Source organism: Phlebotomus papatasi, chromosome 1 (assembly GCF_024763615.1).
Source record: "Phlebotomus papatasi isolate M1 chromosome 1, Ppap_2.1, whole genome shotgun sequence".
In the NCBI taxonomy this organism is placed as follows: Eukaryota; Metazoa; Arthropoda; class Insecta; order Diptera; family Psychodidae; genus Phlebotomus; species Phlebotomus papatasi.
Window position 1 is genome coordinate 648,193 of NC_077222.1, and position 14,007 is coordinate 662,199.

Genomic DNA, 14,007 nt, shown 5'->3' on the forward strand with positions numbered 1-14,007 from the left:
CCACGAGAGTAATGTACTTTCTGTTGGGTTTGACCCCCCACAATCCCAGCCTTTCTCCGGGAAATGATTTATGGGGTTAGAAAGGTGACTCTCTGAGGATACCACCACCCCCAAAATGCTGAGAGTCACATTTTCCACGGAAGGGTTGGAATTGTGGGGGTAGGGACTATCGTGTAATTAAACAGTAATTCATCACAGAGTTGAAATACATAGAGCGACACGTTCAGCAAGAGTTGGGGCGTTATCCTCTCGATTTCCCAGCATTTAAACATTCCTCCGTGACGGAAGCACTTATTTGACCCGGTGTTCCTTCCTGCGAAAGGGGAGTCAAAAAGAGGGATGATGGCAAAGCTTGACTAAAGTGTGAGGAAAAAGTTATTAAAATAGCGAGTCTGTAATATGGAAAAGAGGAGGAATACTGAATCACGCGCACAATTTTCCAAAAAGTCAAGCAAGAGAAAATTCAACCCTTTCTCATATACGTGTCATCCCTCGTTGAATGAATTATTTTCCACCCTCGCAAACACACACGTGACGTCAGCAGCGAAATTTTAATTCACCCTCAAAAGCTCATCCGAAAGCTCCTTTTGTGTGAATTTTGCACATATTGTAATTAAAAAGCAATTTATGACACTGTTTAACTGGGAAATGCTTCTACTAGCACTTTATGCTATGGAGTTCTTTTTTTTTGTTGAAGAGAAAAATTGATATTAAAATCATGCTTCGGTCGTCTTATCGCTAATCCTCAATCTATCCACAACGAGACACAAAAGAAATGACCGAGAAGCAAGGGGGAAGGTTTTAATTAAATTCCAGCTAATATACAATTTATGTTTAGCATAAACATAATTTACGGGAATACTGCATTAAGCAGTGTCTTAAATTATGATTAATTCGGCAATGAGCAATTTATTTTCTAAAACAAAGATTTTAAGATAAAAATGTTCCAAGACATTTGCTCTAAATCAAATTTTTAAATTGTTAAAAATTGTATAGAATTTCAAGTGAAGATAAATTTATTTAAATTAATGACAGTGAAATTGTGCAAAGAAATATTTAATTTGGTTTTATTACCTATATTTCTTGGAGATATATCCCCCTTGAATAGTCCTCTTGTGGACTATCCAAGGCGATTATTTAATAATTCAATAATTCCAAACTCTTCCCTTTTGATGCATTTCTTTGCCACAAAATTGCCAATTCTCAATTCAATCTTAACAACTTGGACATTCTCATCACGCTCCATCAAAATGATATTCTAACAAGAAGTTTGTGGACTTTTTCGCGCTGGTCTTTTTTATCTTATTTTATCTTCATCCCCATCACTTTCCTCAATTCTCCAACATAGTCAATGATGAATGCTAATGGGACTCACCAGAAAATGTATTTTTAATATCCATGTGATTGATATTTATTTCAGAATAATGAATTGTATGCTAAAATTTTTAATTAAATCCAAACATATCTCTCACATATATTATTTCCACGTGACAAAATTTCTCTGTTCAGTACAGAGCCCGCGAAAATGACTAAAAAAAAGGAATCGTGAGACAGTGTGTTTGAATTATAAATTTGGGGCTTTCGTTTCAGCATGAAACGAATTTCAATGTTCCCACAAACTGAAATTAACATGATAAAGCGCATAATATAGCTGAATCAGGGATTATAGATGGTTTAACGCATTGATTTATTGGTTCCAATTGCACGTAACATGTATAGATATTTTGGAAAATTTTAAACTACCTCAAATGTGCTTTCTCTGCCTCTTTTTTTTGGGTGCCACATATTCCATTTACAGGAAATTTAATTAATCATTTTGTACAATTTTCCACGTTTTCCAACACCGGCCAATTATTCAGTGCGAAGAGGAATTTAGCAAATGCACTTTTTTTTGCTTAACTGGTGATTTTTCCAATTGAATTGATTGATTTACAGAAATAATTACATAATTTGCCAGAGCATTCCAGAAATGAAGTCTCAATCTTGAATGTTTTTTAGAGTTCAAGGGAAAATGAGTTAGATTTATTGAGTGCACACTACCTGTGAGAAATGACATTTTTCTAAGACAATAATATCATTTTTATTTTTTCATTGTTTAATCATCTGTACATTTACGTTTTTAAAGTAAAAATTGATATTTTTGTGTACCAATATAATATTTCTAATATAAAAGAGGTTTTATGTAAGATCGTAAACAGCTTCATAATAAAATTCTGATAATAATCCTCTTATCTTGTCAGAATGATACAATTTTTTCTGTGATTTTAAGCCTTTTAACCCATAAAAAGTTTTATTATCTGTTTGCATATTACGAGAAGTAATAATAAAATTCATATAAAATACTTAAAATAGCCCTGAAAAATTCGTGATAATTTTTAACTGCTCGAACTCCAAGAGAGAGAGCAGTTTTAACAATAATGTTTTATGAGAAAAGAAATGAGGAATTGCGAGAATCTCTTAAAATTAATTTTCTATAAAATTCATCCCCTGCAAATAGGCTTTGAGAAAAGTTTTATTAGGTGTAGGGTCGAAGAAACCGGTGGCAGCCAAAATCCCGAAAGCCAAAATCCCGAAAAGGCCAAAATCCCGAATGTTCAAAATCCTGATCGGAATGAAATTATATGGAGGAAAATGTTTAGAATAATTTCCCAAGACACAGAAGATTTCCCTTTGCCTCCAGCAAGCGCGGGTACAATTGTGGGAGTAGCTATAACACTTTTAAGAATTCGGGATTTTGGCTTTCGGGGTTTTGGCCCTTTCGGGATTTTGGCTTTCGGGATTTTGGCATTCGGGATTTTGGCGTTCGGGATTTTGGCTTTCGGGATTTTGACCGGGACCCGAAGAAACACCTCTTTAACAGGGAACCGCTATTGACACTTTTGTCTAAATGTTGAAATTTGGTTAATGTATTTAATAAAATGTAATATGAATTTTTTTTCATCTACGTTTTCCGATAAGGTTAGATTGTTCAAATTTCGTATTCCAAATGCGATAGAGTAGGGTGTCAATAAGTCCTGGCACGAGTTCTTAAAATTTTAATAGGTGTTCCTTTTACCCTAAATGTTCCAATGTTGAAAACCTTTTTCCTTATGTCAAATGTTCTAAATGGGGCATATACTATATTTTATTTTTCTCGTATTTTTAAGCGAAAAAATCTATAAATCTGTAAAATTCAATTTATTGCAATTTGGTAAATATCTATTTGTTTTAAAAGAGTTAGTTCATAATTTTTATAGAGTTATACTTTGTGTAATAAAGGTATATTAGAATTTTTGATCGAGTTTATAGTGATAATATGAGGAATTTCGAGACTTTCTTAATTTGAAAATTAATATTATCACATAAAAAAAACAAAATAAAAAATTAAAATTTTTCAAACTACGTACGTAGGGTCCCTAATAGACTCAGGCTGATTCTCAAGAATATTTAGCTTGTAAAATTGGAGAGCAACGGATTAGGTATAGAAAATGTATACAAATAATTTCTAATTTATGATACTAAGGCCTTAGTGTATGACCATTTGGGAAAAATCTTTACTAGAGTTGACTAGAGTTGACTAGTTGACTAGAGTTTACTACTTTGAGTCTATTTGGGCCCTATGGGATTGCAGATTTTCGATTAGACTGCGGAAGAAACTTTCCATAAAATTAGATATTAGACAATATTTTTATAACATTTTATTTAATTAGGGAGAAGTGGGGCACTTTTGAAAGTGGGGCACCTTTGAAATTGGAATTTCTCTCTTATATATAAGTGTAACTGAGCCACATCATAATGAAATTTAGCTTCTCAATCTGTTTATGCAGCTAAATTATATCACGATAAGGTTCAATTTTATTTAAAAATAGGTGAAAAATCCCAATTTAACAGGTGACCCAGTTTCAAAGGTGCCCCACTTCCCCCTAATGATCAATCAAACAACTATTTAAAAAAAATTGTTAATTAAATTTGCTAAGGTTTATTTTGCATTCAAAAAGTTAAACTTTCATAAAATTTAGATCAAAAACAGATATGCCGATTTATTTAACGAAAATCTAAAATAGATCAGATAAAATTATTTCTATCACTTAAAGAACTTTAATCTTTACAAAAAAAAATTTTATTGATTAAATTAACATCAAGATTGGCTACAGATATAAAATCACTTTTCATTTCTTTTGCATAAAATTTTGCATGAAAATGTTCCTTTGCCTTGCCTTTGAAATTCTGATTTAAGTACTGGTCAAAATTAATTTTTTTACTGAATAAATTTAATTTTGTACTGCTGATTTGTACAATGTAGTAAAATTTTCAACATAATTCAAATAAAAACTCAATGTTATTGGATACTATTAATATTTATTTTGATCTCTAATCCTTTAAGAAATTTTTGGAGTAATCCATAATTTTAATTGATTATTTCGGAATCGAATTGTGTTAAGTTAATATAATTAGTTGACACTACTGATGTCATATTGTATTTTTGTATTAAAAAAATATATGGTGTAGAAATGTTATAAGAATGGACTTTATTAAGATATATCCACAAGTAAAATATTTGATTCCATAGAATATTTTACTTCCAGTATGTTCCTGATTGGCTTAAGCTTGAGAACATGTGGAGCTTTCAAAGCTTTACCCAATCACAGAGCGCGATTGAATTAAAATATTTTACTCTATTTAATATTTAACTACATGTAGATAATTCTATATGCTAGCTTTTCTTCGTTTTTTTTTAAATGATGGACAAGAAAATATTAAGGCGTAAAAATCACATAGAAAGTTTTCAAAGTAGAAGAGGCAATTTGTTTATCTTCAAAGTGAAAGAAGCCGCCACTTAACATCTCCATCAATCACTTAATTCACTGTCATAAATAATAACTCTGTGTGAGCCAAAATAGTGCATATTTATCGCGAATGCTTTTGTTTTTTCGAACTCAACATTTATTCTTAACAATTTTTAACTGCAACCATTCGACATTTGCAAAAAATAAACCAAATGGGATAAACAAGCAGAGGCAAAGGCCTTTTAGCCATTATTTAACTGACACTTCATTTCACAGATACTTTTTTTTTACACCAAATAAACTCCTCTTGTGAATTTATGTCTGGGAATTTGCTTTTTCAAAGCATCATACTCAATTTTATCCTCGTGAGTTGTCGCAAATATTTTCTTCAGCTTTCTGCATTTAGGGAAGTGCTTAGTACAAGTATTTTTGTTCTCATTTTTCTGAACTATAAATCCTTCATCGTTAATTGCGTTTTGTGGAATTCCTGCAATAGCCTTATTTGCATGCCATTTTGCTTGTGCTCCTGCCCGGAAGACAAATGCCATCATAATCAAATTGTAGCAAATTTGCCGGTGAATTTACACACCGAAAAAAAAGTGAGTAAAAAAGAGTGAGAGACAACAACCCCAATAAATCATCAGCCATTCTGTTGTCATTGACATGTTCACCATTTTATTTCATTCTACACACTGTATTTTTTCCCCTCGTGTTTCTCCTTCTCACCACTTTGGGCCATTTAACACGGCGGCAGAATGAGATAGAAGATCGAACAGCCATTACTATTTCACCCCTTGGGTGCTTCATCCATTGTTTCCCTTCATAATTCACCCGAAGCACGTGGTTTGCGTCTGTTTATGTGCACAGAAGTAGGTCGAATGCTGCGCACTCCAAGGTCTATTCGACAGTGCCATCTATGAATTTACCCCTAAAGTCAGGAGCTTTTCAACCCCTATCGAAGAGCTTAGGGCTATTCAACCACTTGAATTGGGGTGTGTGTCTTCGGAAATCCTCACCAATCACCAACCACCCCTTGAATAGGCTCAATAGTCCCGATAGCTCCTAAAACATCCCTCGTACATTGACTCTATGCAACCCTCTAAACTACCAACAACGCCCTCTTTTCGGAAACTTCAACACTAAAAGCCTATTGAGAGTGTAAAGATGAATGAAAAGCTCCCACAATATCTTCTCACATTAATCAATAGTCCCAGCGACAATTTTATTGCCACAACCATTAACTGACAATTATTTGACTTTAATGCCCATTCAACTTGCACATTAAAACGTCATGTGGCAGCAACTGTGTGCTCGGGAATCACGCAAGGCTCATCGGCGTGTTTGAAAAAAAAAACTATCAAAAATTTTATGGGCTTATTTTAACACATGTCGACGGGCACTTGGCGCGCTTTTTGTAGAGTCTCGTCGGTCTGGAATGGAATAAATAAATATTAAGTAATTTTTTGGGAAGTGCTGGAGTGTTTGCGGGTTACTTGTAGAATTGCATTTAGTGCTTGCGGAATTTCTAGGGCAACAGCTGATAGTTCTGCAAGTGTTGAAAATATATCCACTTGGGGTTTTATTTTAGTTTATGAGTTAAGCATTTTACACATACCATTAAAATTCATTTTCTTTTAGAATATTATCTTAGCAAGATTTCCGATTAATTATTTTAGGATAATTTATTATTTAATTATACGTGTATAATACTTTATTCGAGTGTTTCCTTAACTTCTTTCAGTGTAAAACTTTATTCTATTTTTTTTTAATAATTTTACGTTTTTCGTAACAAGAATAGTTCGTGTAATGAATAAAAAAACAATACATTATTCCAAAAATAATTTTCTTCAAAAATAATTTTCTTAACTTCAAAGCACATAATTCAATAATTTTATTTTATTTATATGAATTAATTTTAGTAATATTTCGTCGTTTGCATAGGCAATTGTCGTATCTTCCTTCTTAAAGCGAGCAAAGCGAAAACGGCTGTACAGCAGTGATAGAAAATTAGGCTTTTGAAAATCGACCTTTTTCTTTAGAAGTAGGGGAAGCTGGGGCTACTTTGAGCTGTGGGGCTACATTTTTATACGACTTTTTCGCCTATTTCTAAAGGAAACTGGGTTTTAACATGATGTAATTTGGATAGACAAAATAATTGTGAATCTAAATAAAATAATTGTAGGGCCAGCTTCATTTAGAAATAGGCGAAAAAGTCGTATAACAATCTAGCCCCACAGCTCAATATAGCCCCAACTCCCCCTACAGTGGAACCTCGATAGAGTCAACTAATTATTTCCAGGCCTGTTGACTCTATTAGAGTCCGAAAAAATCATTAAAATTTGAAATTTTGATAGAAAGGGATACATAAAAAGACTAGTTTTAATTTCGAGAAGATCACGATAAAATCATATAATATGTTAGTTCAATCAGGGGCTTATCAAGCCTAATAAAAAGTGAAGATATTTTTAATTTTTCCTTGCAAAAATTTTGCAAATATTGCATCGCGACTTAAACAAATTTCCTCCTAGTTTTTGTATTATTTCGGCGAGCATTATGAAATATGTATTTTTAGATAGCTCTTAATGCACAATTTTGAAATATATCAGACTGATAAGTCAATTCTCTTTAGGAAAAAACTTGCCAAAAGTCTTCAGTGCCTCTATGCAAAAACGTATGGAAAAATGAAATGTCGAGAGACCCCTGGTTCAATAATAAAAGAAAAGTTAACTCTATCCGAGTCAATTTGGGTCCAAGTTGATTCTATCGGAGTCCGTAGAGTAAAATAATAGCTGTTGACTCTATTGAAGATTAACTCTATCGGGGGTTGACTCTATCGAGGTCCCACTGTATATTAATTATAATTGCTTAGTAATTTTTGTATGCATGCAAAAATTAAAGTTTACCTGCAAAGTTATGACAGGTTGAATTCAACTGGTTTAACTAATGCATTTCAACTTCATTTTTTAAACCAAATCAATAGTATAACAAGTCAATATAAAATAATTATCTTGTACTTGTAATTTTTATCTCACAATTAAGAGGATAATTCTGTAAACATCATTGATTTTTTATGATTTATTCTAGGAATTATTTGGCCTTTGCATTCAAGAAAATCTAACAATTTACTTCAAATTCCCTTTTAAAATAAATGTAAGGTTTCCTGAATTAATTCTCCTCACACAAGTGATTATTGGTTGCTCTTTGTGTGCTATTGAATGGAAAAATTAAGGAGACTATCGATATTGATTGTTTAATTGTCTATTTAAATCATTTTCCACGGACCACGAATGAGACTATAAGAGCAATTCCGGATATCCTCAGACTTTAACAAAGGCTCATTTGACATTTTCTTGTGCTTCACACATAGGATGCGAGTTTTATGAATGTTTAGTTGTGTTAAAAGAGGGCATTGTTTGTTGCAACAAGTGTCGCACAGAGGTATAACAACTTAACAAAAGGAAATAATAGCAATAAATAATAGCAATGAGGTGGCAAGAAAGGACGTGGAAGACGAAGAAAACTTAGCTAAGTGTCGCTGAGAAGATGCGGGAGTCCCAAGGGGGGCGGGGATTAAAGGGTTAAGAGTACTGGAACGCTGAGGGAAAATGTATAATCACTTGTAAGCCATTGTGTATGACGAGAACCCGCTGTGGATTTCCAATATTATCATTGATCTTTCGCGGGTAAGATGGGATAATTTTATTTATTTGCTCTTCCACTTATATTCTGCGGCCTGTGTCGCGAACTGTGTGTGAAAAAGAGTCTCCAACACCGATATGGTTTGATCTTGATAAAATAAAATTGGTGCTGAGGTGATAAACGTAAGAAAGGTGCAAAAATGACATTATGAGATGTGTTTCTCATATTATATGGTGAATTCCAGCGAGTTTTACATTTTATAATGCCCTTTTTTTGCACACCGCCACACTCTTCGAAGAAATTTCTTATGGGATCACCTTTTTTCTCACCACCTACCTCACCTAAAGTGCAAAGAAAATCAAAATGATTGAGTGCAATATCTACTATATCTATCCCAAGGAAGGAGAAAAAGTGCCGAGATTCATCCAATCTTTCACACCTCGTTGGGCAAAATTCTCACAATAGTTCACGTTTTATGATTATTAGTAACTCCCCTCGTACTTAATTAAATATGCCAGAGAGTTAGCAAGTGCCATAAATTTCAACCATTCCTCATCTTGTTACTTTCTTTATCTGCAATCAAATAATTGCTTACAATTACACCTCCATTGACATGTTCAATACACTCAGAATTCGACGATGCTCACTGAATTGTTAATTAGAGTGTTGACAAATTATATCTGGCAACTTTGCACGTAAATGGAAAGAAAAGAGAAACTTTGGGGATTTCCGTAATTCGTCAGTGAATAGAGTTCATAAACCTATATCTTGGCGAATAGGTCAATAGAACGAAATCAAGAAACTTTTAAAGTCTCCTGGGTTATTGGCTTTTTAGGATTTTTAAAAATAAAATTTTAAATTGAATTAGGGTAAGATGGAGTAATTTGGAATCATATCTATTTTGGAATTTTGAAATCTTCTCACTGTTTGAGATTGTCAAAGAGAAAAACAAAACCACGATGAAGTACAAGACTTTACGTTCGAGAGTACTTCTTCGTTGTTTATTCCTTTTTCCATTTAAACTGTTAAGAAATCTCAAAGTTCCAAATTAGACATTATTCCAAATTACCCTGCATTACCCTACTCATTAAAAGTTCGAGAATTCGTGAAATTTGCCAAGTAACTTAGCGAACTACTCCGAATAGTAGGGCCTCATTTGTGACAGATCTTTACCATGTCACTGGACTGTTTTAATTTTTGATTACAAATAAAGTACAAATAATATTTCAAATCTAATGCCCAGCGCACAATAACTTTTGTTTATAAACATGTTTTCGGAGCTTCCTGTGAGAGAGAGTGAAATCTAGATCTAGTCATCTCGCTCACTCTCATAAGCAGTTTTGAAAACATGTTTACAAAACAAATGTTATTGTGCGCTGGGTATTATGCCCAGCGCACATGTTTGTAAACATGTTTTCAAAATTATCTATGAGAGAGAGCGAGATGACTACATTTCATTCACTCTTATTGAAATGTCAAAACTATGTTTACAAAACAAATGGAATTGTGCGCTGAACATTATACTCACTTAAACGTACTTTTTTATGTTTTTTTCTATTCTTCCCAGTTTAAAAAAGTGAAATAATCGCGAAAATTGAACTATAAAAGATTTTCAATTACCCCAGTTTATTTTAAATAAATCAAATGGGAAAAATTTGGGTTAAAAGCCGTATTGTGTAATTGCAAGAAAATAAAATATGTTATTAAAAATATGTTATTAATTTTAGAAAATCAAATATGTTAATTTATTTAATTTAAATTAATTTTAAGTAACCACATTTATTATATTTTAGCATATTTAAATGTGTTTTTGTATAGACTAGATATTACTTACTTTAATTACTAAATTATTGGAAATATTTCAGTTCAACTGATTTTTAACACAAATATTGTATAGGGACAATCAATTTGAAAAAAAGCAAAAATAGAATTTTGATTTAAAAATTTAATGCTGTATGCATTCTTTTTAAATTTGGAGATTAAATGAAATTCCCGGCATTATTATTTTGATTCTTTTAATCCATTCATAACTATCCAAATAGCTGAAGGGAAAGGATTTTCAATTACATTAATTCTTTAACGACATAGAAAAATAGCCCGATAAGGTCAGAAATACATTTTATTGCTCTTTTCATCTTTCGCGTATAGCCATGCAAATTTTTGCTTAAAGTGACGAACGAAAGTTTGACATTGCCTCTATTTTGATAAAATTTTCTATTATCTTCTTTTCTGTTTTGAAGTCTGAGTGACAAATTCTTTTCTTCAATAGTTACACTTTGTAAATAAGTGATATTTTTATAAATAATTTGATCTACGGATTTTTTAATTCAGTAACTGTTATGACCTATGTTTTAGACTATCTTTCCGTTTCTCTTTTATATATTTTTTTCATTTAAATTGAACTGAATTTATTTCATCTCAGGGGGGTCCGTCGTGCAATTGGTAAGAGCGTTCATCTCTTGGGCGGTATGACCACCGGCTTGACTGTCACAGTTGTGAGTTCGGGTCCCACTCGGTGCAAACGATTGAAGCGTGTGAATGGACATTTTTAACAAAACATTGTAAACTGATTAATAAATTTGTTAAATGAACAATGTACAAATTGGCAGAAATAGCCCAGTACATCAATATATTTCACCTTATTCTTGACCTTTCTCACCCTCCATGCGTTCACCGCCGTCTTAGCGTTGATTCCAAAGAGAACGGTGGAAATGTCCTTTTTTCTGGTTGTACAACTACAATCACTTTCGATTTTACAATACGTTTTAACCTTATTTTATAACTTCTCACAATTACCACTAAATTTTACAATCATTTATTACCTGTGAGGAGCTATTTAAAAAATATAAATATTTTATATACAGTTTTTCTAAAAAATTGTCTAAAATTGTTAAACTTTGAAAGTCTTTTTTTTGTCAAAAGTACGATATATAGGCATTTGGACAAAAATTCAAAATATATTTCTTGGGTATTTTGAGGTTATCTCAAAATAGGTAATATTTTCTTGTTGTATAGTTTAATTGAATTTTACGTTTCTATGAAATACATTCTTAAATTTTCACAAGAACATTTCACAAACTGAACTAGCGTAAAGATCTACTTTTTGTTTCATCAAAAAAGTTACATTTTTTGAGTGTTTTGAAAGCTATTCCCAAAGATTTGTCTAAAATTTTCGGTCTTCAGTATATAACAAAACCATATTGAAGCACACCTTTTATTTTATTAAAAACCTTGGCTATTCCCACCAAAAACCCGTTCTCTATATTTCTAAATAATTTGCATATGAGGTAAAAGTGATACTTGGAAAAAATTGTGATTGTGTACTCTTTTCCGAACTTGTAGCTGCTTTTTTTGGGAGCTCTGCTTGGGCATTTCAACACGTCAAGAAGTGAAAAGTGCCGCCAAAAAAATGGGAACAGAAAGAAATACAATCGCGAGAGAGATTTTTCACAGAGATTAAATAATTTCACTGGAAAAAAAAGAACCACAAGCACTTGTGGGAAAATATTTTTGGAGTCTAAGCAGAGATATTCCGCATTTCTTTGACCTTTTAGCTACATTTTTCCCGGGTCATTTTTTATTGCTCAGACTTAGAGAGACATGGATGCGTATAAGACATCGATATTAACCAAGGGGTAATTCATAATCAATCAGATTGGCTCGGGTTCCCAAAAAAATGTATGGGTTCCCCGGGTTTCCTGAGAAATATGTATGGGTTCCCCAGCCAGATTGGCTCGAGTTCCCCGAAATGAGTTACCCCTCGATATTAACAATATTTCAGCAGGCTTCTTTTAGGTTTTAGAAAAGCTAGGGGTTAAACGGTAAGGGATATGGACTTCAGTCTTTCTCGACCTCGTCCCATAAATCGATATTCCCTGAAGAAATGTTTTTGCCTTTTCATCTTCTTCCAGTCTCTTCAAAACCATAATGCTTTATATAGAGGAAACTGGGGTAATTCCGCACACAGGCTATTTTGAGTACAGCGATATTTTCATTATATATAAAACCCTAGAGGACGAGACAAAATATACGTACACATACTTTAACCCCTCAATTCTGAGATAAATCTTCAGATGCTAAATATTTAAATGGATTCTTAATGGTTGATTATGTATTTTCCGATAAAAAATCTTTAATTTTCAAATGTCAAAGTTCTTTAAAATTGAATTCAAAAATACAGAAAAAATTACAATAACAGTACTGAAATGAATCTGTCAAAATTATTAAGTTTTCTTTAATTTTAGCAGTGAAATTATTTTTATTCTTTAGAGGAAAGTACTCTACCTTCGAACGTTCATGCCTTCGAATAATTTTAATTTCTTTTATTTTTCCTAAGGGACTTAAACTATTATCAATAATTGATAATAAACTAACTAATATTTAATAGAAATGTTTAAGTCCCTTAGGAAAAATAAAAGAAAATCCACATTATTGGAAGGTATTAACGTTCGAAGGGAGAGTACTTTCCCCTACTGTTTAACCCTTTAACGACGAGATAGTTTTCGCTGACCGAAAATCAGCAATAAAAATAAAACCGATAAACAAAATCAGTAAAAAGTCTTACATCTATCCTTCGAAAAGCCAACAAAGTCTGATTTGGTGTATTTTTGTCTCTGTGAATGATAGGAACAAAAATAGTTCAAAAATTTAAGTATTTTTTCTAACTATACCAATGAGAGATAATTTTCACTCTAATGAAAAATATGATTTTTGAGTATTATAGTTTTTTTTTTACCAAAAGGGTTTTCTTTAAAAAAAATTGGAAGTATAAAAAAATAATTAAAATAATTTTTCAATATGAGAATTTAAAAATTCGTCATTTTTAAGCTTAAAAATTTACTATATAGCCAATAGCTGCAAACTTTCAAAAAATATCCTAGATTCCTTCAACCTTCTACTTTGCAATTACGTACAAACATAAGAAAAAGATAACTTAAGGTAGTCAGGAAAAATTATTTTCTGTATGGGACACCGGTGTTCCAATCGTCCTTAAAGGGTTAACCGGTTTCAACCCAAAGATGAAACACGAGCCATACAATATTTTCCTAAAATTTACTGTGTTCTTGGAAAATCCAATTAAATTCGCACCTTCTAAAATTGTATGGGTCTACCCCAATCTCCCCTATATGATCTTTATAAATTTGCAAACTCGAGCATTCCGCGAATTTTCTCTCCTTATTTTTTTACCGAACAAAGCGGTGGAGGTAAAACATTCAGGAGGTCATTAAGTTAATGAAAATATGTGTAAGTTGTAATTATTTTGAGTCCGGCCGGAAGGGCAAGCAAGGTAAGGGAAGGGTATAGCGAAACCTTTGGCACGCACAGGGGAAAGTGAGGGGTTGAGAGGGTGAAAAATCACAGTAATTGTATGTGGAAATTTTCTCTCTGAGCTTCCGGCTCTTTCGTTGTTGATTTTTTTTCTTCCTTTTGGGGAATTTTTAGGGCCTTGGCGACTCTATTTAACCTCATGCCATCTCAGTATTAAGTTGCCTTCCTACATAGTTTAGTTGCTATGTTTAGTAATATTCTAACATGATAGGCGGAACTCTATTTTTGATATATAGTCTCTACTATAAATCTCCCAGCACGAAATTTTACCACA

General features: G+C 32.5%; 1 protein-coding gene across 4 annotated transcripts in view; it reads left to right on the forward strand.

Moving 5' to 3' along the window:
- LOC129799830 (homeotic protein antennapedia) overlaps positions 1-14,007 on the forward strand; it is a 226,957-nt gene that overhangs the window by 78,753 nt on the left and 134,197 nt on the right. The window lies entirely within an intron of this gene.